Source organism: Plectropomus leopardus, chromosome 11 (genome assembly GCF_008729295.1).
Source record: "Plectropomus leopardus isolate mb chromosome 11, YSFRI_Pleo_2.0, whole genome shotgun sequence".
Taxonomy (NCBI): Eukaryota; Metazoa; Chordata; class Actinopteri; order Perciformes; family Serranidae; genus Plectropomus; species Plectropomus leopardus.
Window position 1 is genome coordinate 3280192 of NC_056473.1, and position 26013 is coordinate 3306204.

At 39.0% G+C, this 26013-nt stretch overlaps 1 protein-coding gene across 1 annotated transcript in view; it reads right to left on the reverse strand.

Annotated features, from left to right (window-relative positions):
- sema4ba (sema domain, immunoglobulin domain (Ig), transmembrane domain (TM) and short cytoplasmic domain, (semaphorin) 4Ba) overlaps positions 1–21901 on the reverse strand; it is a 62182-nt gene extending 40281 nt beyond the window's left edge. Inside the window, exon 1 of the mRNA XM_042496707.1 lies at positions 21723–21901. The gene's annotated coding sequence lies outside the window, so the exon portion shown is untranslated. The remainder of the gene's footprint in view (positions 1–21722) is intronic.
- Between the last annotated feature and the right edge of the window lie 4112 nt (positions 21902–26013).

A 26013-nucleotide genomic window follows, 5' to 3' on the forward strand; every position in this document is an offset into this window, starting at 1 on the left:
TCAAATGTAAATATTTTCTGGTTTCTTTACTCCTCTATGACAGTAAACTCAGTATCTTAAGGCTGTGAACAAAACAAAACATGTGAGGGCGTCATCTTGGGCTTTGGCAAACACGGATCAACATTTTTCACCATTTTCTTACATTTTGGAAAAATTAAACAACTAATCGTTGGTGGGAAAATAATCGAAATACTAATTGACAATGAAAATAATCATTATTTGCAGCCCTAACTTGATTCAAAACCTGGACAGTAAGTGTACATGTGGGTGACATATTAGGACTTTGAAAAGTGAGGGAAGCATCCCCAGTGGAGGTTTGTAACAGAGTCTTATGTTTTTGGGTGGGACATAAGCGGCACAGAAGTTGTCACTTTTCAACTGATAGGACAAAGGCATTTGCTCACTAGTTCATCATCCATATAAGTGATAGAAATAGTTGTGACAGTCCATGATAGATAGACAGTGATAGTGAGTGACAATAAAGTAAAAATGCTTAGCGAGGAGGCGAGGAGACCATTAAACAAAGCAGTATGAGGTTCTGCTGGGAATAGGGAGTGAGTTCCACACAACTAAAGATGTGAATCATTATAACGTGGTTGTAATAAGAGTAAAACTCCCCTAAATAGGAAACACTGTCAAAATGAAACTGAGAGTTTACAGAACAAGTTCAACCTGTAATGCAAATTTAAATTTACTGTATGAACCCTTCTCAAAAATGTTTGAGCAATTAATATAAACCATTGGACATTTTATTTTCTACACTGTAGAGTGTGTTAAGAGGAAATATGTTTTATATTTAACCAAACAGGGAAATTCCCAGCACACTTTACCAGTCACTTCCTGTAACACAGCTCCTGGCATACAGTAAAACTATCACTATTTATAACAGTGAATGACAAACTGTCCAATGACAGCACTACTCATAAGCCTCTGTGACTATTATAAATAGCAGGGCTGCGTATTCTACTCAAACAGGTGGCACTAACATTAGCATTTGCCATCTGAGTAGAGTAGGAGGGGTCAAGGCTCCCTGGATTCCACACACAGCCTGTTGACTGGAAACGTGTTGACTGATAAATATGACTTCTTGGTATGCCTGTCATCTCAAGAAGCCACCTGTATATTCACAAACACACATACACTGGCCACACGTCACGCCAACCCAGACAACCCAGGTCACATGCTACCAGATGTGGCCTTCAACCTGTGATCAGCACTCCCCCCTCTTGCCCCCCTTGACACCTCTGTGCCGCTGAAGGGCTCTCGGATGTGTGTAGGAGCAGATGTGAGATGTGGAGGACATCATCTGTCAGGAGAGGCTTTAATGGAGGAGCACGCCTGCACATATGGACAGAGTGGCTGATTCACCAGGAGGGTGGTGTGGGAGAACAGTGTTGACACCAGTCCTACTGCCTTTCAGGAAGTTTGCATCCAACTACTCATCCATATCTAAAGATACCCATCTATGAGTGAGATGATACGACATAACCGTCATTGTATCAGGTTGAAGTGACAAATCACAATCAGAAGGCAGTTTTCTATCAACCCTCAAATTGTGCAAACTGAAACTGCAAATATATAATAAGGCTAATATAAACACATCAATTTCGAAAAAAAAAACCCTCAAATTTATTGCAAAAAGGTGGTATTTTAGGTGATTCAAAAAAGCCATACTTCACAAAACCTCTATGCTATGCTATGCTATGCTATGCTATGCTATGCTATGCTATGCTTTGCTATGCTATGCTATGCTATGCTATGTGCTTGTCAGTAGGAACTGGCTCCCTCATGATGCAGCAGGAGCTACAAGAGCTGTTATTGCATCACAAAAGTTTTGAATCCAGAATTCCTGAAATTGTGGACTATCACCTCACAGAAATCCATCATACATGGACACTCCCACGTATAAGGGCTTGCCTTTCCATTATCACCCACATAACATGCCTACGTCGCCTTTGATTGGAAATAATGACGGCTAGTGCGGTGGCTGCAATACAAATTAACATAGCACCGCATAACATCACTGAATAGAGATGCAGTCATCTCGCAGTTGTGTTTTATTGACGTCTTGAAAATATTGCTTAAGTTTTGCACAAATCTATGATGGAAACCTGCCTACTGACAGCACACAGACAGCACATGAACAGGCTAAAAGCACCAGAGCTGTTCCCCTAAATGACACCAATATACAACAGAGACACCGCCAGCACACTTTAATAAATGACTATATATGGTACAAATGTTTACCTGTCAGCATGGCACATGGTCTTACAAGATTAACTCTCTAAATGGAAAATACCCACATTTGGTCATCCCGTCTTTCTCCCCATTTTTCTGTCTCTCACCAGCTGCTCTATCAATTAAGAAAGGCAATAAAATTCTTCGAAGAAAATTGTACCTGTAAAACTTGCTTACATAGTCGATTACTTTTGACTGGGTGTGCTAGCATCCCACTTAAATATTACTAAGTCTTAAGTCTTACTTAAGCAGCTATAACATTTCTTGCACTTTAAAGGTGCTACCTGATTGAGTAAATTTCTGGTTTGAAACTAGCTAGCAGATATGAACAACTTAGGAAGGACTTCATGCACAAACTTAGCAGTAATGGATTCAGGAGTAGGTGGTGCAACCCAACCCACTTCTCCAGTTAATGCAAACTCAGAGGTCTGTATTTCTGATTAGGTGACTGTGAAGTCTGAAGAAATACCCTCTCTTTCCTGGTCGACCCACTTTAAGTCCAATCCCCAGACCCAGCTAAGAGTAATTAATGGCTCATTCATCCCTGAGTGAACCATACAGCAGTAATTATGACCATATGCTATTCCAAAGACTTTTAATTGCCTAATTAAAATCTTATTAAACTATTGAACAGAGATAGGGGACATTTTGAACTTAAGGTTCAGGGGAGTTAAATTCATCAAGCTTGCTTCTCCTCTGAGGCTTGTGACACACGGTCAGAGGTTGTGAGTTTTATCACAAGCGTTGACTTCTTAAAACATCCCAATTTCTGAGCTATCAGGCGCTAAGAATGTATTGATAGATTAGGGTAATATATGGCTGTGAAAGTGGATGAGCATATTTCATCACCTCTGTCTTTGAAACCTTTACAAGTGCCTAAATCAACCCGGTTTCAGAAGTGAAAATATTTGAAATGATATTCCATTTCATTCCATTTCCCCTCTGTGCAAATTTCCATAACAGATGTGGAGCCAGCAGAAGCAGCTCGCTGATGAAATGTAAAGTAGCGGAGCAGGGTCTGTCGTCGGGCCTGCCATCTCTATCAAGGCCGAAGTGGGTAAAAGAAGAGCAGCAGGGGCTCCACAACACTCAGAAAAGTGCATTAATACTCAGAGGGGGGAGAGGATGACAGAGAAGCAAACGAAAGGGCAAAGGCACCTTTATCCTTTCTGAAGGTGATAATAAATACTTCTATTCACATCATCAAACTAAAATATATTTGTTGGTACTTGTATGGAAATCGCAAAAGATATCACCTGAGAGTAACTAATCTCACCCGACAAATACGAGCTTCAATGAGATCTCTACTACTGTGTGAGAGTCATTTGCCTCTCTTGGCTGCATGCCCTTTTATTCCTGGCACTGGAGCCAAATCTCCCTGTCAAAACACATCAGACAGGGCATAAACCTGGATTAAAACTATTCATGTGTTGTCATTAACAAACCCTCAAACATGGTAAACACTGAGGGATTCACAGGAAAATGGCAGAAAAACTGCTCTTTTCTCGCTTTCTGCCATCTTTTCAGTTTTTCAACAATCCAGTGTAAAATGATCCATTCTGAGGAAGCAGCCTGCCCTGCTGATCTTGCTGAATTGGCCTACTTCTTTTCTACACTCCTTTTTACTGTTGTCACACCCTTTTCTGAGGAAAAGGAACACCTACACCTTTGAGAGTATCCAAGGTTTAGACTTTTGAGTAGGGTGATAAATCGAATATACCCAACGTATCACAACTTGTTCCTTGTGCCATGTATAAAATGACTGTACTGCGAACACTGAGTATAGATTTTCACGTTTTTTTAGCCACCAGCATGAGAATCACTCTAGCATTTCATTTTTTTCTTATGGCTCTCTGCCTCTCACAGACACACACACGAAAAGCAGGGATTTTGCAGAGCTCCAGACTGTGACCATTTAGTCACATTTTGTCACTATGGAGCACCACGATGACTCCCAAACAAGGGTGGAAATTAGCACCAGCCACATGCTAGTAAAATATGCAAGTGACTGCTAGATTCACTTCACTCACCAGCCAAAAAAAACAATCGTTATCACCGGCCAAAGTGGCAGGTGGATTAAAAGGTTCAATTCCTACCCTGCTTGCAAATACTATGAATCTATGAACTTGAGAGTTGTGAGTTTGTTTCCAGCTTACAGAGAATAAAACATCACGTAAATGGCACTGCTGTAAAAGTCTAACTCTATGAGAGTTAGTGGCAGTAGTGTGAGCAGGTGAGGGGAGTGTTTTTCTATCATGACTATTTAGTCACATTTTGCAACCATGGTGCAACCAGTGCAACCTTGACATCTTTGCAATCTATAAACTGGAGAGCTGTTAATTTGTTTCCAGCTCGCAGTGGATGAATCCTCATACTGCGGTTACACTTTAACTTTCTGCTAATGCTAACATGATGATTTTATTGCTGCAATTTTGCAAAAAAATATATGGAGATAATAATGTTTGTAAAATTTTATGATCTGATGTTTTGTACTTTATTTAATCAATTTCTATCATTCATTTATTTGGTCCACCTACCTGCCTAGGGACTACGGATGAAAAATAGCAGCTTTGCTAAAGCATGGTAAAATGCATCTCTCCTTGTTTTAAATAAAGGTTAATGTTTTATTACGCACTGCCCCTGTCTAAATAAAATTACATTACATTACATCCAGTGGAAGCTTCAAGTCCACAGCAAAGACATCAATGCTTGCAAATTCAAAATAAAAGCACCATGGGTTTTGATTGATTTATCTAACTTTACTTACAGTACTTTATTTAACTTTATTCTTTATTCAACATTATAATGGTATGTTATTACAATTTATTGTAACAGTAGTTTATATAAAATTATTTTATGGCAGTAGCCTCTTTAATTGTAACCGTACTTTATTTAATAATTTTGTATGTCAGTAGTTTACAGTAGTTCAGAGGAGATTTCAAAATATCAAAACATATATATAAATAAATATATATCATGTACTGCGATATAGCCTTTAAATACTGTGATATTATCTTAAAGCCACATCGCCCAGCCTTACTTTTGAGATACCAGTACTGAGTTGGCAATACATTTTAAAAGTCATGAAGAGATTACTGGACTGATCAAAAATCATTTTCTCCATCTCTATCTGTAGCTTCTGCATGCTCAGTCCATTGACCAATTAAAAGCATCCTAAGCATATGCAGTTCAAGATAAGCTGTCCACATATTCTACAAATTCAGTTGTCAAAAGTTAAAATGATTATGATGTTAAAATCAAACAATCGCATCTGCAACTAATTTGAACTCCCCAAAGAAATGGTTTCTCCTTTACTGGGCTACAAAAGTTGCTGGAGCAGCAATGCAAAAGTCAAACCACAGGTCACCTTTGCTGCTTACACCAAAATTGCTTACACTACATAAATATATCTACATATATCTGTACTGTAATAAATATTACATATACAATGGTTAACCTATTCTGTAAGCAGTCGTTACTTGAATCTTTAAATATTTGAATGTAAATCCTTAAATCTTTTGGATTTGTATTTAACAGTGAAATAAAAAAATATTTCAGTGATATCAAAGTAGAAGTTGTGCCCTTATCATCCAACAGCAGTGGTTTCTCAAAGACTCCTTACACAAACAATTGAGATTGCTTCAAGTTGAGCAAATTTTGTTTTTGTTTTGTTTTTTTAGACAGTGTGCTGTGCAGTGCACTTCTGGGGATGTTTTGATCCCTAGATTTTGCTGTGAAGTGAGTGCTCTTAACTTTCATATTGCTCTTTGAAACAGAAAGTTGAGGACATGCATGCAGCTGCACAGAGGAGGCAAGACCTTTTGCTAAGAGTTGGTTAATTTATAGCTCACAGCAACTTAATACAATACACTCTCTGGCTTTTTCGATATAATAGTGTCAGCAAAAAATGTTGCTGCACATTTACAACCTGTCGTGAGTGCCATTATCTTGTTTACTATATTATGTAAATGCAGCTGTCACACTGATCACCCCTCAAAGCCAGCTCAAACTTTAAAACTTTGTATGCTAAAAAAGAAAAAGAAAAAAGAAAAAAAATCATCAAATATTCGTTTTTAACGAATTTCAATTCAAATGGCATAATTCTGAGGTGGGTATTTCCCTACACTCCACTATATACTTGTGCAGCAAATAGCTGTTTGCTACTGTATTGATGTTCTGAATTTGCATACAGCTCCTTTAACAATTACCTCTCACATGAGTGCAGAATTAATACTGGGGTGACATTTTTGTGGGCCTTTCTCTGCCAAATTCTTCTGCTAAAAACTAACACTACATTTACAATGAGCAGTGATGAGTTATACATATGAATCTGCTGCAATGAAATTACAGCAACAGTTTTTCCATTTCTCTTTTCCATTCCACTCATGGAACAAATGCTTTCAGAGTGACTGATAGGTTACCAACTTCACACTGTCGTTTATGGAAAACTAACATTAATATCATATACAAGGTAACATTTTCTTTGGATAGTCTAATGCTGGTGCTCAATTATCAGGTGTCAAAATGTTAATTCAGCCTACCTGATAACTGGCACATTATAAACATACTGCACTCTGACCGACTGTCTTATGATTATTAGCTCAGAATAACAGACGTTTTAGTATCACATACAGTAGCCATTTGATAGTAAAATTGTGCAGCACTTTGGACCAGCCAAAGAAACTGTGACCATATGCAGTCCAGTCCGGTGAAAGCAACTATTTTATGAGAGGAATAAAACTACAGAATGGCGTTGTATAATAAAATGCATAAAAATACAGTGACATATTGTCCAGTGAGCTGTCTAAGATATCGAGAGCCTGTGATTTTATGAGGGGTCCTGGCGTCTGCTAGACACAGGTGAGGAGCTGTTTCAGCCCTGGCTGCTGTAAGTAGGTCAGGCCTGTTGAAACGCTCACTCCCATTCTAAATGGCTCCACTTGTTTGCCATATAATTCTGTCTGCATTTACTGGAGTGAAATATTGACCCTGATAGAGCAAGTGCTGATAACTGGTATTGACCTGAAGTGCTTTATCTCGCTTGGTCTTGTTTACCTTCACTAACTTGATTTGTTTTGACAGATAAGTCTACGATACACAACTACAGTATGCACAAATGGTTGTTTAAATACAAATTGCACTATGCTACCGTACATTTATTCCAATTATCTAACAGTGAAATTATTGTATAATCAGAATGTGCTTAAACGTACAAAACTTTTTCATTTAGCAAAACTACATGTATGGCTAAACTGCTCAGAGGACTGCTCATGCAAACTACAAGAGAAAAACCATCAGATTAAATATACAATTATTATTATAATAATAATAATAATAATAATCGAAATAATAAATAATAATAACAGCAACAACAAAATAAATAATATTTAGCTCTGCTGGAAAAGTCTGTGGGATACCAACAAAAAGCTCTGAAAAATGCCTTAAATTTAGAATATTTCATCACAAATACAATGAAACTCTATTTTGGCAAAGTCAACTGAAAACATAACTAATGTGCCACATTAATATTTTGTGCCCATGTAAATTTATGGACCATTCAGTGACCAACAATGCATTGAAATATTTATCCTCTTTGAAATTGATTAGGCTGCTGTGGCATCCATGAAAGGCTGTAAACAAAGCGGCGTGGCTGCTCTCCCTTGATGTCCACAGCAAGAAGCTGCACGCATTCCAGTAGCTTAGAGGCTTAGACAGAAGCTCGGGCTATAGGCCATTGGGCAAAGAGCAGCACACATCCATCACTGTGCGAGACCGAAGGCTCAGAATGTCCACAAATGCTCATCAACACCGCTAGCCACAGACACGCCCGAAACGCAACTCAAGAGTTTTTAGAGACTACCAGAAACCTCGTAATCCACCAGGTCGAACCGGCAAGTGACTCGCTATTCAAGTTTCACAAGTCTCCCCGTGGAGATGTAACAGATGTGATGAATGCATTTCCATCCTCATAAAACACTTCTATAGCCCATTTTAGGCATTAAAATGCATTTTAGAAGAGATATTTTTGGTATCACCTGTCTTGTCGGTGGTCATGTATGTGTATCCTCATGTGTGACAAAACAGGGACCCACAAAGGGAGAGTTCACCAAAAAAAATCCTAAATATAAATTTTTCCTGTTACCGATTATTGCTTTATCTCAATGTAGTTTGTTTTGATGTGAAGGCTATTCTCTCCTATTTTACGATGATAATTTTAATCCTCAACCCATCAGTGTTTTGTGCAATGTTTTATGTGTGCATCTGAGTGCTTACTAACAATTTTCCGCAACAGTTGCAGAGTGTTGGAGATATCGGCCGTAGAGATGTCTGCCTTCTTGCAAAAATAATGGTGATGGCTTGTGGCTTGTGGCTTGTGATGCTCAAAGTGCCAAAAAAAAAAAAAAAAAAAAAAGAAAACATCAAGGTCTTTTTCCAGAAATAAGACCTGGTTACTCATCCACAGTCTTCATGTGAGCAGTTTCATGAAGGAACTATTTTCTTTCTGCAAACTAAACCTGCAAACTCTATCACCGGGCACAGGGAAGGGTGCACCTAATGCTAGCTCTCCGAGTACCACTGAGCTAGCCAACTTTACAACTCCGCTGAGGTGGATGCATAAATGTTCACATCTTGCGCTGTCATCAGCACAATCGTCTTGTCCATGAGAAGATGCACATTTCCTTCTGCACGGTGATAAGGTTGGCAGGTGCAGTTCAGTAAAAAAGAAAATAGTTCTCACATGAAACTGCTCACAACAAGGTCTGTGAATTATCTGGAGTAACTGGGTTGTATGTTCTGAGAGCAACATTACTGTTCTGTCAACCAGTGTTTAATCAAATGTCTATTAGTTTTACAAACTAAGAGATTCAGTACGCATAATGATTTTATAAAGCTCCATTTAGCTGGGCAGCTGATAACAATGGGGAGCTGTTTAGATGATGATACCCTTTACTGCCTCTTGAAACCATTCCAACCTTGTGAACAGCATTTCAAACAAGGTGTAACATGTCCAAATGAAATAAAACACAATAGTGTATATTAAAAAACAGAGTTGAGAAAAAAAAGTTGTGTTTCCAGAGCAGCTGTCATTTTTGTTTTTACTCTCTTGAAAATCACAAACTTGTACAGGCCTTATAAAATGACACCTGTGAGGACAGTTTAAAGGCTAATCCAGTTGCAAGGTGCAAAGTTATTTTGATTTACGATGTCTAGAGCTCAAGCAAGTGCCTTGAAAACTTTGCAAGAGTACAAGGAACAAAAGGAAAACTTGTGCTCCTTGAATGTATTTTTTTTAAATATTAACAAATGTCACAAGATGCCGTCACCTTAGAATTATATGGTTCTATCTAACATTTTTGTCAAAACTGAGTTATTCATACAGTATATTCTAATTCTATGACAACGTATTAACACTATGTGAGGTGTTTGTTTTGTTTTTTTAGTTATATACATTTTTAGATTTTTTTATTTATAAAACAAAAAGGTTTTATCTTGAAAATCAAACTCTAACTTAGTTCTACAAAGTTCTATCTGCAAGCCAATCAGCATTTTGAAAGCACACAAGAGGATCAATCAGGTTCTGCTTCTTTATTATGACTCAGTGCTGACAGAAAACAAAGCCCCACCTTCAGGTCTCCACTTGTAGATATTACAAAGAATATCTACAATATCCTCATACTTCACCTTTCCCACTTTTTGTTTAATACAGCGCTGTTTAAATGCAGCCTGTTATAGTAACTGCTCTAACCCCCCAAAAAACTTAAACTGATGGTTTAAACATTAAACTTTCTAATACATGTACACATTATGTTACAACACAAATTTTATGGAAGATATGACCTCATGATTCCAAGCAGAAAGAGAGTTCCTTGGATTAGAAGGCTCTATCTGCATTTGACCTGCCCCTCAAAACCTCACAAACAAAATTTTGATATTGTACATTTAAAATACCTGTAGGCTATCTGTCATTTTCCTCTTTTACATATTAGTTTTGCTATTCAGAAGGTAAAAACTATCTCAAATCCGGTCAGAACACAGACAGAACTTAATTCGAAGGTGACAATGTGTTTCTAACTTGGTTTGACTATTTGCATATTTTAGAATTTCAGTCTTCACAACTCCTAACAAGCCATCAAACCTAGTCTTTGCTTCCTTTATAGTCACATTACACTCCGTAACATAGAAAAAAAGATTTTTTAAAAGATGCAGATGGCATGTATTGCTCTTTAAACACACTGAGGAAACAATGTAAAGACTGGTTGTCTGATACTCGAAATCTAGCTCATGAGACAAAATATATAAATGATGAACAACTGATCCTGAGGCAATAAATATAGCACTGACAATTAGCTCTCGTATGCCTGGGGTTGTATGGGTTCATCTGCTTCTCATTTCTGGTTACGATCCTCCACGTCTTAGAAGTGGATATCAAGCACAAGTCAAATCCTCTTTATCTGACTTCTTTATCACACATTAAAATATCTGTGGGGGTAGTGTGTCCCCTTTATGTGGGGTCTGAGAGTGGGGCCGCTGCCCCCCACATGCAGTGACCTCACTTAGTAAAGATCAATAGCAAGCTGCACATTCCTCACTGCGAGTCCTTAGGAGTCACTTAGGCCTTGGTATCCCAGTCATCCAAGCCATCTTGTGAATCCTTTAGCAAACTGATATTTGGGCTAAATTCCAATCATTGACATCCAACAGCCAAGACGACCAGCTCTGACCTATAAGGGCAGCATACGTGGTGAACCATACGGGGGGAGGCGAGTTCTTGTCACTCAAGAGTCTCAGCCTATAGACCATGCTAATGCAGTCACTCAAAGGCAAATTTGTCAAGCTAGCATTGCTCAGTTTACATCTATTTTTAACATGTTTGCACTTCACATTTTGGCCTGTGCTTTTTTCCATTTTCACACACCGTGCATGGCCTAGCACACAGCAAAATTATGGGGCCCACATTGATCCCTAGGTTAGATGATTTAATGGCTGGCTGACTGTTCTATTTAACCAGACAAGCATAATAAGGGGATTAGCATCCTATCAGATGACAGAGTTCAGTGTGCTTGGCTGCAGGTATACAGGCAGGTTTCCTTTATCATATGATTTGTTAACCACTTTGCAGATTGGATAAATACGTTCATTCTAGGGAAGTAAAATGTTTGGAAAACAATATCACAACTAAGGCTAAATTAAACCACAGTTCCCGACTTTGTAGTAAAGTTTAAGATAGAAAGTGTTCAAGACTTCAAAAGGACCCTTGAAGTTCATGTACCTCTTTGTTTGCGGTGAAAAGCTCACCCTTGTGTGCGTCTGAGATGCAATCAGAGTCCTGACACGTCCATACAGCGCCCGGGCCCACACAGCATGGTGCCTGTTGGGAGGAGCTGATGTCATGGAAAGATGGAGGTGAAATGATCTGTTACTAGAAAGCTGAACCTCCTCGCTGTGATATCAGAGTGTGTGACACGTCTTCCGACATCTTTACCTACTTTCACAACTTAGAGGTAAGGAGCGGTCAAACTAATGTATGAAGCTTCAGTTAATAATAAAACATCTTTTTCACTTTTAGATGTAGTTTAGAAACAAAATTTATAATCCAAAAGTTTTAGACATAGTCCTTATATATGGAAAAGGTCAAAATCACATTTAGGTTTGCTGATATCAGTATAGAAAAGTAAAGAAAATTGTCGTATTGTAAACAAACTTTTTTAAGCCTCCCAATGTCACTCAGTTCCTACTAACCCAAAAGGCTGCTGTATAGCTCCCGCTGCACTCTGACGTTCCTCTGGGGTGAGTGATTCATCACATTATTTATAAACTATAAGATGTAAGGTCAGAGATTTGACCCGCGAGCAGGGACAGAATAAATAAGACGTGTTTGGCTTGTATCACAATCTAAACATAAAGGAAAGCAGACAAGTGCAAGGCCAGACTTCAGATTGTGAACTATTTTCCATAAACTGACAGCCCATTTCAATACACTGCTATTTAAAGTAAGTTTTAGGCAGTATTTTTTACATGAGAGAATGAAAGATTATATTTTCTATACAGCACATTTTCCCTGTCAAAGCAGAGACAGACAAGATAGCATATCGCTGCTGTCGGGTGCAATCCTGCCCCCCTTTTTAAAATGATTGAACACTGCATTATCAAAGATAATATCATGTCTTTGAATATGGTGAGATACTTGCATGAGTCATTATATTGGTAATCTTTTTCTTCAATCAACCTCTAATAATGGACATAGAAGGGTTTGTATTATCGAATCTGGTGATTTGTGTTTTGTCTGCCATTTATTTTAATGGCCTCATCTGAGGTAAAACGTGCATCGCATTACCTTATTATCTACTTACAGGTTTTTAAATACATTTGACCAAAATCTCATGTTAGAAAGATTAAGTCCCATAACAACAGGCTATTAAACACAGTATTGGCTTTGACTACACAGGAAAAACTACACAAAACTGTATTCAAACTTACAGTGTTTTGCCTGCACTCGTCCCTGCTTCCACATCTTAAGTCTCAAACATTCACCTTTGTGGAATTTTTGAGTGAAGAAAAATTGTCAAGTGACAAAATGCAAAGCTAGATTCCACTGAACTCTGTTAGACTGTATTTATGACTTGGGTGCTGGATTTCATTCTTGTCGACACTGATACTGTAAAAACACAAACATAAAAACCTGCAGGTCACAATAACACCATGTTGAAGCAGAAAGATGGTTATCTGACATTAGCTAATTAGACAACACATCTATTCTGTACTTTACAGCTCTCATATTTTACAATGTAAAGTTACTATTGATGATAGTCCGAAGTGCTAATTTTTTACCTGAGATTTCTAAAATGTATTACTTCAAATGAAGTAGAGGTTGATCACCGTCACAAGAGAAAGGCTATGAATAAAGCTATGTTTATCAGCTACGTTGCTAATGTTAGCTAGCAGCTTGCATCCTCAGCAAAGATTTCCTTTTATAATCATCACTAAAATCATGGCCAACTTTGATAAACACTGCCTAGTTTTACCTGTGTTTTTGACCACTAAGGGATCATCTGAATATTATATTACAAAGCGTCATTTAACTGGAAGTTAGATGAAGTTCCCCCGTTCCTGTCAGCTCTGCTGTGTGCAGCACTTTGTCGGGAAGGGGTTAAATTTTGCCGACAGCTTAAGAATCTAATGGAGATAGGAGGTTTAGTCACAGGCTCTTTTAAATATATTTAATTGGTTGAGAAACGTTAAAACTCAATAATAGACGTAAGGGTGACCAACAGAATTAATTCATGAAGGAAAAAAAAGTAAAATGTGCAGGTACGAGGTTTGCATCAAACAACGATAATATATTCAGTGTTACACTACAGTATGTCACCTCTGTCTGTCACCTAAACCAGTGGGACCGATTGACCACAGCAAAGTCATACTGGGCGGAAAAGCATCAACCGCGTTAGTTCCTGTGAGTTTAAACTGCACCTGCATGCTGAACAGCTTCATCCCCTCCAGATGTCTGGGGGCCTCGCTAGACCGAGAGCCAGCACATCTATAACTGTCTCCTCCACTGCCCAGACTCTGGTGGATAACTGCCAGAAAGAAAGCAGAGATGCAAGGGGATCTGAGCCCTGCAGCCACTCACGCTGCACAAAAAGTGCTGAAAGAGGCCATAAGATGGCTTGTGCGCTGTGTCTTAATATATCACATCTTCAATCCCATCTGATGAATTATTCAGACGGTGCTATCTACTGTGCCTCTCACCTAAAACATCTGCCCTGCCAGCCTGTCTGCCAGGTCTGGCTTACACTCAGTTCTGCCACAGGAAGCTTTTAGTCTGCTGCTGTCCTGTGGTCTCTGTTACATTTAACCCCTTTCCTCTATCTCTATTTTCATCTCTTGGACTAGAGGCATGAGGCATTGGAGGGAAGAGATTGCGTTACCTTGTCAAAGATCCATCTGTACACGATTTTAAAAAGAAAACACTATCTTTTTGCGACAACTGTGCTAATCTCTGGGTTTGTTCTTGAAAATCTCTGGGGTTAGCTCAAAACAGTAGTTCGTATGATGTGTCCCCCGACCTTATCTGAAGGCAGAAAAGTTTAGAACTGTTGTAAATGGCAAAACTACGAGAGAAGCACGCCATCATAGAGACATGACGCTCCACATTTATGATGTTTGTTTGTACACACAAAAAGTGATGACCCGACATGCACTTCAGAAAAAGTCAAACTGTGCGGAAATGTGAAAACACTGTCAATAAAGCGTACACTCAAGATGTTGAAACATATTTAAAGGAAGCTAAAATACATTTTGCTGCAGCCACCCATTCACGGTATTACATTGCTTCCATGTTGGCACTCTTGCTGCTTTTCTAAATTAAAGGTGTGCCGATAGACATCTACTGTAAGTAATGAACTGACTATAGATACATACATACAACCCCATTTCGATAATGGACGGCACAATTAGGCAAGGCCGGCAGAGAATACCGGCAACGGAAACTTTTCACCATCCTCTAGCACAGAATTTTCAACTGGACATTGCGTAGCTCTCGTATAAGAAGCAATCATGGCCAATCTGGAAAACAAAAAGATAAAACTTGTTGGTGCAACAACACCTGCTGTTCTTGTTGTTGGTGTCTCTTTTTCAAACAAATATGCACAAGGCGCTAAGTAAGTGCAGTTCTCTTTTCACTGTCCATAATGGAAATTAATGAATAAAAGTCCTTTGGGAGAATATAGCTCTTTATGTTTTGGAGAGAATTTAACAATCATTTTAAGTTTGCAATAAAATATGAAGAGAAAGCTTCCTTTTATAGTTATGTAAATTGTTACAATAATTACATAAAATGATAGACGTGAAATGACTGTAATTAATACATTTATTCATTGTTTTTACAAATTACCATAGCAAGATATGCGTACTTTATTTTGCTGTGCTGCCATTCCATCTGATTTTTTTCTTTTTTTCCCCGTGCCATCTGGTGAATTCCACGTGAACGCAGCAGAAGTCCAAACTATCCCTTTAAGTTTCACATTGACACCAAACACTATAGTCAGGTTTCCCCTGCTTTACCATGAAAAGGTCAGATCTGGCAAAAGCCTTTGACTTTGGGGAGATGAAGTGTATAGTGTTCCAACTCTGCGATATGTCAGCATGGGGGACATGGAGCAGAAAACACAGAGCAGAGCAGGTTGCAAGACATACTTCCAGACCATTAAAGGGAGGAGTGTTCCTGAGGGATAAAAGGTGCAGGCTCACCTCCCTCTGGACTGTTTATGGATCTTAGCAGGACGTTAAATGACTAAATACCAGCTTCACTCCTGCTCCCCATCATCCTCTTCCCTTGCACATTTCTCATTCATAACTTTCATCAAGGAAGTCTGACTGTGAAGTATTTGACCCACCCGGCACTATTTGTGTCCAAGGTTACAGAAGAACAACTTTGCCTGTCAGTCAGAAGAGTTAATAGTGTGTAATTCAATGAGTAATGTGCATCATTTATCTCACTGCAAAGTAATTCTAAGTAAAAAATGACACTGTAGAGTAATATCAAGAGAAAGAACAGGTTGTTTACAGTGAGGCAATTAGACTTGTGTGATCAGAGAGTTAGGGCAGGAATGTCTGAAAGGGTCGGTAGCACCATTAGCAGAGTAAAGGGCACAACCTGGAATGCTCAGAGATATCAAATCACAGCGGTGGGGGAGGGACAGGCTGCTAAACAAGGCTCGGTTGGAGGCTGATCCCATTAATCAGGCCTACTCTCGTACTCATGTCAGACAGCACACAAACATATCAGACTGCCTAAAACAACCTGACGCACTTTTTCTGTTTGCGGCACCTTATAGTAGTCCTTGAAGTCAAGTGTCAGGAGTGCAAACGTACAAATAGCGTTAAAATAGAACTCTATTATTAAACATTCTCGAGGAACAGGTGCGAGGTGAAGGGTGATGGAAACACACCCCGAAAAGACAATTTTGCGATTCTCACACCAGCAGATAAAAAACGCTGACATACGTGTAAACATACGCCACATGGTTTCCTCGAGCAGTTTCACAGGCTTGTGTACAGTTAAAATAAGACACTGAGGGAACAAGGCGAATCCCCGGAGCGCTTCATATGTCCGTGACGTAAAAAGCAGATCTGAGGGTCCCTGAGACACTGGCGTAAATACAGGAATCTGGCCACGTTCCATGTCCACAGTTATTTCCCACATCGTGGCACAGTGCTGGACTGGGAATAAACAGAGAAGCCTGCTTTGCTCCCAGAATGCATGTTTGCAGAGTTCCCATCAGTGAGTACACAGTAACAGGACTCCCTGAAGGCCTGTATTTAACCTTTAGGTTACAAGTGGCTGGTCGCTCCACAGCACATCCCCTTTTGTGCTTCAGCTATTAACCCTTTTCTTTCTCATTTGTACAGAAAAAAATCTGAAAAAAATCACAAGATCTCAAGATCATGTGATGTGATTGGACAGTCCAGAACTGCTTGGACTTTTTGGATTATATTTGGATTATAACAGCTCTTTCCAAGGTCAAAACTTTACTCTGAACCTTAACTTTTAGAACTTTCCAACATGGAAAGAAGTAAGTTAAGGGGATACTATGCAGGATTGTTGGTTACTGTTTGTAAACAGTATCACTATTGAAAGTGAAAATCAGCTCCAGGCTAATTCAAATGGCATTTTGCCTCAGTATATTTGCATTTTTCCTGCACTGTGTTAACAATTTTTATAGCTTCCTCTTGTGGTGCGGCTGCTTACAGGGATAATTTTCAACCAGATTTGTATCAAAACAATATGGGTGGTATGTGCAAATAAACTGTAGCAAACTTCCCTCCATCTAATCAGTGCCTAAATATCCCTTCTCACCCTACAGTGAAACTCCTCTAAGTGACAATTCGCCGGCTCTCAGGCTGTTGGTTGAACCTCAGGCTTTACTTTCGATTTTTTCCACCACCTGTGCCACCAACAACGTGGACAAAGAGTATACCACAGATCAAGACAGTTACCTGCCTCTCTCTTGCTGTCTAACTTAAATTTGCATCCTTCCAAAGACAGCCTAGTTTTATGTGAGGACTCTCTCTGTATCTGTGAAATACTCGGTTGCTTCATGTAAAGGTAGCACCTGGTTGCTACCTTTACTGAGGCTGTTCATTCCCAACACAGCAAAATGAGAAGAAAATGTTCTCATTTTGAAAAAAGAAAATCCAAGCTGAGGGCAGAGTCTCTGCAGAGAAATACAACGCCACACACTTCTAGTGGGTCATAAATGATGATTGAGGGTTGTTTTTTTGTTTTTATAAAAATCCTGAAAACAGAAAACTGCTATAAAAAGATCATGTGATATGATCAAAAGCTCTTGCGTCATACTTGTGGTCAGTGTCATCTTGACCATCCCAAAATTTAAAATGACACAATTCAGACTAACTAACAGGATGTGAAACAATATCAGAGTAGCCTGGTGAATAAAGGTCAGGTGGCCCTTTTCAAAAATTTTCTTTCTTGCAAATGATTGACAAATCTGATTGCAAATGGATATTGGATGTGCATGTTTCTACGACCCTTTATACAGTCTGTGTATCACTTTTGTGTTCTGCAGAGTAATTAGAGTAGACAACACTACGCAGTGCTTTAAGACTAGTTGTTTTTACTTGGCCCCTGTTGTGTTTCTGCAGTAAGCGCAGCTCGTGTTGGAAGTCAGCATGCAATATTTTGGCTAAAGTTTAAATACCTTGAATTTCTTGAGAGAAACAACAGTATCAGATCCAATTCAGAGCTATGCACTTGTCACATAAATGTCAACCCTTTAATTGCATGCATGCTTTGTTTAAGCTTTTGCTATTGGCGTGAAATCCAAACTAACATTTTCAACACCGAGCCATACGAAGGGCAAAACAGCCCATGAAAGAAAATCAGAGAGGAAAAATTTCTCTCTCCTGCACACAATGACAGAGAGAGTCGACATGACTATATAAACAGATGAAGGAGAAGGATCAGAGGAGCCTAATGCTGAGAAAATGCCCTTGGGATATGCTGACAAAATGGAAACATGTGCATATGGGGCCAGCATAGGGGATTAAGCTGTGATAAAACAGTGAGATGCAGTATGATTTATTTCTTCTTTGTCTTTTCTCCTCTGAACAGATTTAGTAATCTGCAACAGGTTGCTCACTGCTTTGAGCAGCTTTACAACCCAAAGCATAATGTTATCCTTTTGCTTATATTCCTTTCAGCAGACTTGATGTAGAACAGAACTGCATCAGATAAATGTTCACTCTGCAAATGATTTTCCAGTTAAACTCTACAATAGTGACTGAACTACTCAGACAATCTCTGCAAGTGACTATCACCATGTTATAAAACATTCTATATTTTTTTGAAGAAGTCGGGATTTGAGGTATTGATATTGCAGGCACCATGCTTTACCAACGAGCCAAAGCTTTTCTGACAGCATCATACAGGCGGTTCATTGTCAAGGCCGCCGGTATCCAGAATGCAACTGCCAGCTGTTTTCTTTGTGGATCAAACCAAAAGAAAACAGCAGGCCAAGGTCAGCACAGACAGGCTTTTCTCCTACAGCAGACGGATGAATCTCCATACATGAGGCCATAAAACAAAAACTCTCTCTGTCACAATGAGATAGCGCTGCTGATTATTCCACCCTCTTGTGGAATAATCAGCCATTCTCAAAAATTCATGAAAGCACCGATTTATTCCAGATCTGTTGGATGTTTGTTGATCGTTTGAGGATCTGTGTCTGTAGGTGGGTTTCCCGCCACCTGTTTTTTGTGCGCATTTTCAAAATGTGCATAAGAAAAACCCAGCAGTGGAAACACCGGGAAATCTCCCCCCATCAAAGTTTTTATGCTTGGCTGACATAGAAAAGTGGTTGTATCGATTAAAGGAAAATGTAACAAAGTGCAATGGAAACAGGCTCATTAAATACACCATGTCTGCACAAAACGTGATTTTCCTTAAATTCAATTAAATTAACAACTGCATATTCACAGATTGTCAATGAGGGAGGAGAATATTTAACACTTAATATCGGACAAAATGATTATTCTAAGCGAAGTACTTTATACAACATGCCTTAAAACAGTTGTTACCAACCTGGAGGTCCAACCCCCCTAGCATCATAAGGCCTTCTTGATTTTAATGGTGGAGAGAAAATTATTTTTTAAATACACAGCAGGCCTACAATTCTATTCATTTATGCTAAGAAAACGAAATTAAATTGTAATTTTTAAAGTTTAGGTTATTATTCAAGATATCAACCTTGCACAAAATCTCACAGGTGAAGACCTGAACACAAGCTGTATTCACAGAGCCTTCACACTCTGCTAAAGCTCATCCTGCATTAGAAAAGGGGTACAACCAAAGAGCTAACAAAAGAAGTTTCAAGAGGCAGGGAGAAGAAACAGTGAATTTGTCAAAAAACAAGAAGCCTATTAAAGGAGCAATGTGTGGGATTTAGTGGCATCTAGCAGTGAGGATTACAGACTGCAACCAGCTGAAACTTTCCCCACGTCAAAACAGACTCGGTGATTAAAACCGGTTAAAAAAATTAGTAAAAGAGTTTTATGTGACAAATCAGTGTCTCTTCGATGCTATTCGCTCCCAGCACCCGCTAATATGTGCCACCTTTTTTTTTTTTTAAAGCAGTTTCACACAAAAAAAAGTCTCCAGTGCTGTCTGGCTTGTCATCTAGATGCTACTAACTATGGTGGCCGTCACAAAAATGTAAATGCTCATTCTAGAGTCAGTGTTTGTTAGTCCGTTCTGGGCTACTGTGGAAACAAGGTGGTGCAACATGGAGGAGGACGCGCTCTCCATGTGGATATAAACTGCTCAGTCTGAGTTAACGACAACACCACAATTCTTATTTTCAGGTCATTACGCACTAAAGAAAAAACATGCTTATTATATTATATTCAATTTCTGCCACTACATCCCTCTACATCCCACATAATGGACCTTTAAGTGGGTAGGATTATTTAAAATAAAACAAAAGTAAAAAATTCTAGAGATTCATATAAGAAAGCTCCTACAATCATCAGGAAAATACATCTCATAAGCAATATTCACAGAAAATAATTAGCATCATATTCATCCAAATCGCTTATTTACACAAATTTCGTGCAGTTACTACATTCACTGTTTAAGTTAATTGTGAAGTTAATCAGTTGTTCTGTATTACTATTGTTATGTATTGAAAATAATATGAAAAATCCATTAAAATGTGTCACTTATGCAGGTGTCGCATATTAACTCAGGGACAGAAAAATAGGGTTATTAAAGGAAAAAGGTTGGGAACCACTGTCTAAACACATGACTGGGAGGGATCGTTTAATGTAAATAAGCAAATAATAAAAACCAAATTCTACTCCAGTTGTGGAAAAAAGCAAATACTCTCTTGCTGCTTCACAAAACACTTGCTTTGTCAAACTCTTGAGCTTGAGAGCTTTTCAAGTAAAAGGTACTTGGCTGTGAACACTCAAAAGTAAGCAAAGAGAGTAAATAAAAATCTTAAGTTGACCTCATTGACTTTTGACAAACTTTTCCATTTATGGTCTCTATCCATTAACTACCACCCACACATCTAACAATTTGGCATTAGTCTGGATTGTGCTGCCAGCAGCGCGTGGGTGAGAGATTTGAATTTCACACAATAACACCTGATGCTTCTGTCTTGTTAGCTGCCAGCATCACATCATACACCCCTAAAAAATAAAACTCCTCAATTTGACTGCGCTGGCTGTCAGCCATCACAACCAGACACACCAAGACAATTAAGACTTGGTGTTGATATTTATATATTCTTGTTCTCATCCATCAGCTTTTTCCAAACTCCTCTGGGTTCAGACAAAGTTTCCAGGCTGCAAGAGGATGTGTGTGTGTGCACTGGCTGCCACATTTACTCACTCCTATCTGTGGAAAGAGGCCCCTCTCCTAGTCACAGGCTCGCTCCTGAAGAGTTGTGCCTCACTTTTAAGCATCAGAGCCATCATCTGCATTGCTAGAGACATGCCAGCGAGCCTTAAAATACAAACACACCCAGAGAAATAGCTGTTTCCAAAGTAAAAAAGTTCAAAACCAAAATCTCTTAATGCAAGGGTAGCTCCTATACACACACAGCTCCTCACATATACAAGCACAACACACACATTAAGAAGTTTGCACTCACACTGGGTCTTTAATGATCCCCGTGCCCTGCTATCACCTTGCGATAACGACCTACTGGAGAGGGCGGAGGGCTGTTTCGTGTCTGCTCACACCCACTTTTCCCCTTTAAAGAGAGGAACTAACAACAAACCCCACGCAGACTTAGTCATAAAAGGTTTTTATATAATTCTCTAACGGAGAAATAACAGGTGATCCTGGCAGCGTTTCAATAGGTAACCAGAACTGCAGCGTACTCCATCAATGATTCATGAAGCTACGGCACCACACAGTTAATGAACACAGGGGTAGTCTCTATAGCAGCAGTACTCACGCTCCGTCCCGCTCAGCCGAGAAACAAAAACAAAAAAAAAAAAACTTCCTTCAGATCTAAAAAAGCTTTCCTTTAGGTGACAGATGGATTGATTCCTCCTCCAGGAAGTGTCAGAAGAAAATCCACAGAAAGGGTTGAAAAGCTGGAGTGGATGACAGCTCTGAGTCCGCAGGTCCACACTCTCCCTCTCACTGACACTGTGTCGTACTACAGCCTGCCTCTGGCCACTCAACACACTGGAGCTCCTCCCATCACACACTGTGAGGGAGGGAGGGAGGGAGGGAGGGATGAGGGAGTAAAGGGGAGGCACACTTCTACAAAGCGGTCTTGACTCATTTTTGACTGTAATCACCAATGTGAAAGTTTAAATATTAATCACTTTTTAGTAGCAGATAAACTATTATTACATATTAGAGGACATGTTACACAGTGCAGTTAAGAAACTATTGCAGAGGGCTCGGGGCTTAAGAGCAATAAACTTCAACGTCTTGTGTTTTAGAGTGGATTTGTTTCAGATTATCTAGTTAGGCCTCATTTCTTAAAAAAACAACAACAACATGGAAAACATGGGAAAAAAAGGCAATGAGCAACGAAAGGAGAAATAACCCCCCAAATTAGCAAGAAATTAATGGAAAAAAGGGCAAGAAATTAATCTGAAAATTACTTTAAAAAACAAACAAACAAAAAAAGAACACATAAATAACATGAATAAAGTGCTTAAAAAGTTATAATAATTTTATAACATAATTTTAAATATGTAAGTACTCTAATTATGAATATAGATCTCTGCTACTTTTTTCCATAGACATTTTCCCTTGCTTTTTTTCAAATTATGTCCTAAATTTACTAACTTCTTGGAATTTGCAATGTATTTATTATCAAGTTGCTCATTGCTTTTCCCATGATTTGAAAGAAATCGCGCCAATTTGCTCAGGGTTCAAGGTTTTAATACTTGTGGAAGGTATTTGAAAGCATTACAAGAAAAAATACGTTGCTCCAGGTTTCAAAGGGTTAAATAAGCAGTTGGGAATTTATCCTCTCCCTTCACACTCATTTCCAGTGTTACCTGTATGTAATTAACCTGTGCAAATAAATAAATAAAACAAAACTCAATTATATCCTGCGATTTTCTGGTCAAAAGACTTAATAGCTTTTGGGAAATCATTCTCAGCTCACGCAAAAGCAACATTTCGAGGTTAGACAAGTAAAAAAATTAATGCAGCGTACCATGACATGGCTGGATTTATAATGTGAGCATCAACTAAATGAGACAAAGTCCTAATCGCATTGAACATAGCCTTGGAGGTCTTTTTTCTTTTTAGCTCTCCTGGGAGTTGGTTTCCTTGTTATGGACTGCAGATGTTTGGCTCTCAGCCAGCTGCTTGCATCCCTGTAAAGACTGACTTTAATGACTGTAATTACCACAAACTTCAAGCTACCGGAAAATAAACCAACTCTGTCTGTCCAAAATCACAGTCATAATTAAGCAATTTCTGTGTTTGATATCAGCGAGAAGTAAAACATCTAGAAAGTTAGGACCTTGTTAAAATCTTTGTTTTTGACACAAAATGTGTGTAATCACAATGTAAGACTTCAAATCTGCTATCCATCCACCAGCAACATATACAAGTCACCTATGTTCACTACCACCACATGCTCAAAAAAAATTACAGCTGAGAGTGCAAAACCTTTGTATGCCACCCAAGTATACCATGGTACACATTCTTTTCATACTCTCCCATTTGTGCCCTAAAAATTACATTTATGTATTATTCACATTTTAAAGTCAGAAGACGGGTTTTCAATAACCCTAAACATAAATTGAAATTGCAAATATAAAATACACCTACTGGAAACACTTCAATTTTGAAAATACTCCCATTCATAGCAAAAAACTTTTTATGCTTGCACGAGGTGGTATTTCAGGCGATTCGAAACAAGCAATGTTAGGCACAACTGCAATGGAAAAACTTTTGTGGCTTTTCTAGCTCACATGATGCTATAGCTATGTGCTTGTCAGTAGGAACTGGCTCCCTCATGATGCAGCAGGAGTTACAAGAGGTGTTATTGCATCACATAACTTTTCTAAAGTTGACCAGATCATCTGGAAGTTTTGAATCCAAAATTCCTCTGTGAAATCGTGAACTATCACTTCCCAGAAATCCCTCATACGTGGCCTCTCTCACGTATAAGGGGCTCGTCTTTCCATTATTACTCCATAACACGCCTACGTGGCCTTGGATTGGAAATAATGACGGCTAGTATGGTGGCTGCAATAGAAATAAAGCTGCCAATGTTATGAACATCCATCACCATGCTTCTTGGAATGTTATGCTGAGAGGAGAAGTCGCATAAGATCACTCAATGGAAATGCAGTCATCTCACAATTGTGTTTTATTGACATTTTGAAAATATCTCTTAAGTTTTGCGCAAATCTGTAATGGAAACCTGCCTAGTGAGAATGATAAACCTACTTACATATCCACTGCATGCTGTAAGGTTGCTACATCACTGTATATTTCAGACATTAACCATCACTACATCCTCCTCTGTGGATCAAATGATACATCCGCTATTTGCCTGTCATGATATAAATATGAACTTCTCCTATGCCTTCAGTTTTGAGCATTAAGTTTTACTAGTTTACTTCTTCATAAGGAATATTCTTTTCATTTTCACATTGCTCTTATGCTAGTTCCCCCAGTGCTGCAACACTGCCACCTCTGCTGATATTACATACAACAAATGCTTTTTATATTTCATCTATGACAAATCCAGTAGAGAGTTACTGCATTACAGGCTACATGAAAGGCATGTGAAGAAGACATCAAGAGCAAGTGGGCAAAGTTGGGCCACAAAGCAGTTCTAAAATAAAACTCACAACACTGGCAAGGACAAAGTTTTCAGGCCATGACACTGAAAGTACAACAGAAGTGATGCAACAGTCTCAGAAGGGGCTGTTTCATGAGTTGTAAAGGGGACACTCCAGTGAACCACATGCTGCTCTTTATATTTTGGAAAAAGAGGCTACGGCCGCACAATATATCCTTTTTTATCGTCACTGCAGTGTCAACTTAAACACAAAAAACGACTGCAAGGTTGCACTTTGGATATAGTAACTATTGCATTAGATCCTGTGTATAGGCAGAATTCTGGCTGATATGCACCATGCTGTTAACTCACTGGCCAATAAGACAGAATTAGGCATCGTCTGACTAGTCAGAATCTGCTTGTGTGCGAGTGGGTTTAAAAGACTGCTGTTCTTCATTGTATTGTCGGAGAAAAGTGTGACAAAATGAGTACAGGCGGAAGTGCAAATACCAAAGAAGAACTAAAAAAAATAGCCCATCAGCCATCTGGCAATATTTTAGATACAGAAGGACTGTGCAAGTCTGCATCAAGAATTAAGCACTTTAATATGATTATGGTGAAATTCAATAGTTATTTTGCAGCCCTGAAAAGACCCTGAATTTATTTGTAAGTAGTACCTATCTTTTAATATTTATAAATCTCTCTAAAAATCTCAAGATTGCTGTTGAGTGTGAATCTGGAGAATGGATTCTAATGGTATGATAGAGAAAAAGGAAGATGTGCCTGTTTCTTGATATGCTAATAAAAGCACACCAAAGTGTTTTTAAAAAGTCCCATTGAAGTGAAGAGTTACCAAATAACTGCACATGCCTTCTCCAAAAATATTTCCAGGGTAAACAGAGAGAAGTGTAAGATAGCCAAGTGTTGAGACGGGGACGCCTGTTTCTAAAATAGCAGATGCTAATTATACACTTTAGGCAACTGCTAAGGAGAGAGACGCGCTGCCAAGTTTGAGGTGTTGGGATTCTGAATACCGGCTCAGTTTATCTGTGCAGAGTCAAGATTCCTCGTGGTCACCTGAGACGTACTTAGGCCACAGAAAGGACACTCAGTGGATGTCTCATTTACAGCCTATGTCAGTCACATATCCTCTCTCCTGCTGGACTGAACACACCTCTTGTTGAGCTGGACCACCTGCCGCTGCCATGCAGACGACCTTTTGTAAACAATCCATAGAACATAAAGGAGCCCTCCGGCAGACGTCTAAACACACGGCTCAGATCGCTCACACAGACCGGCCTTCTCATTGCTTGTGAGCCTGTTAATGTGGCTGTTCTCAAAATGTCGCTTTTTATTGCATGCATTCTCCCTGACTTCTACACAACGTGCATCCTGCCAGTTACAACTAGAAAACAGAATATTGTTCATTGGTTAGAAATGGCTATGGTTTTTTGAACAATGGCATATTGACTTGAGGGAT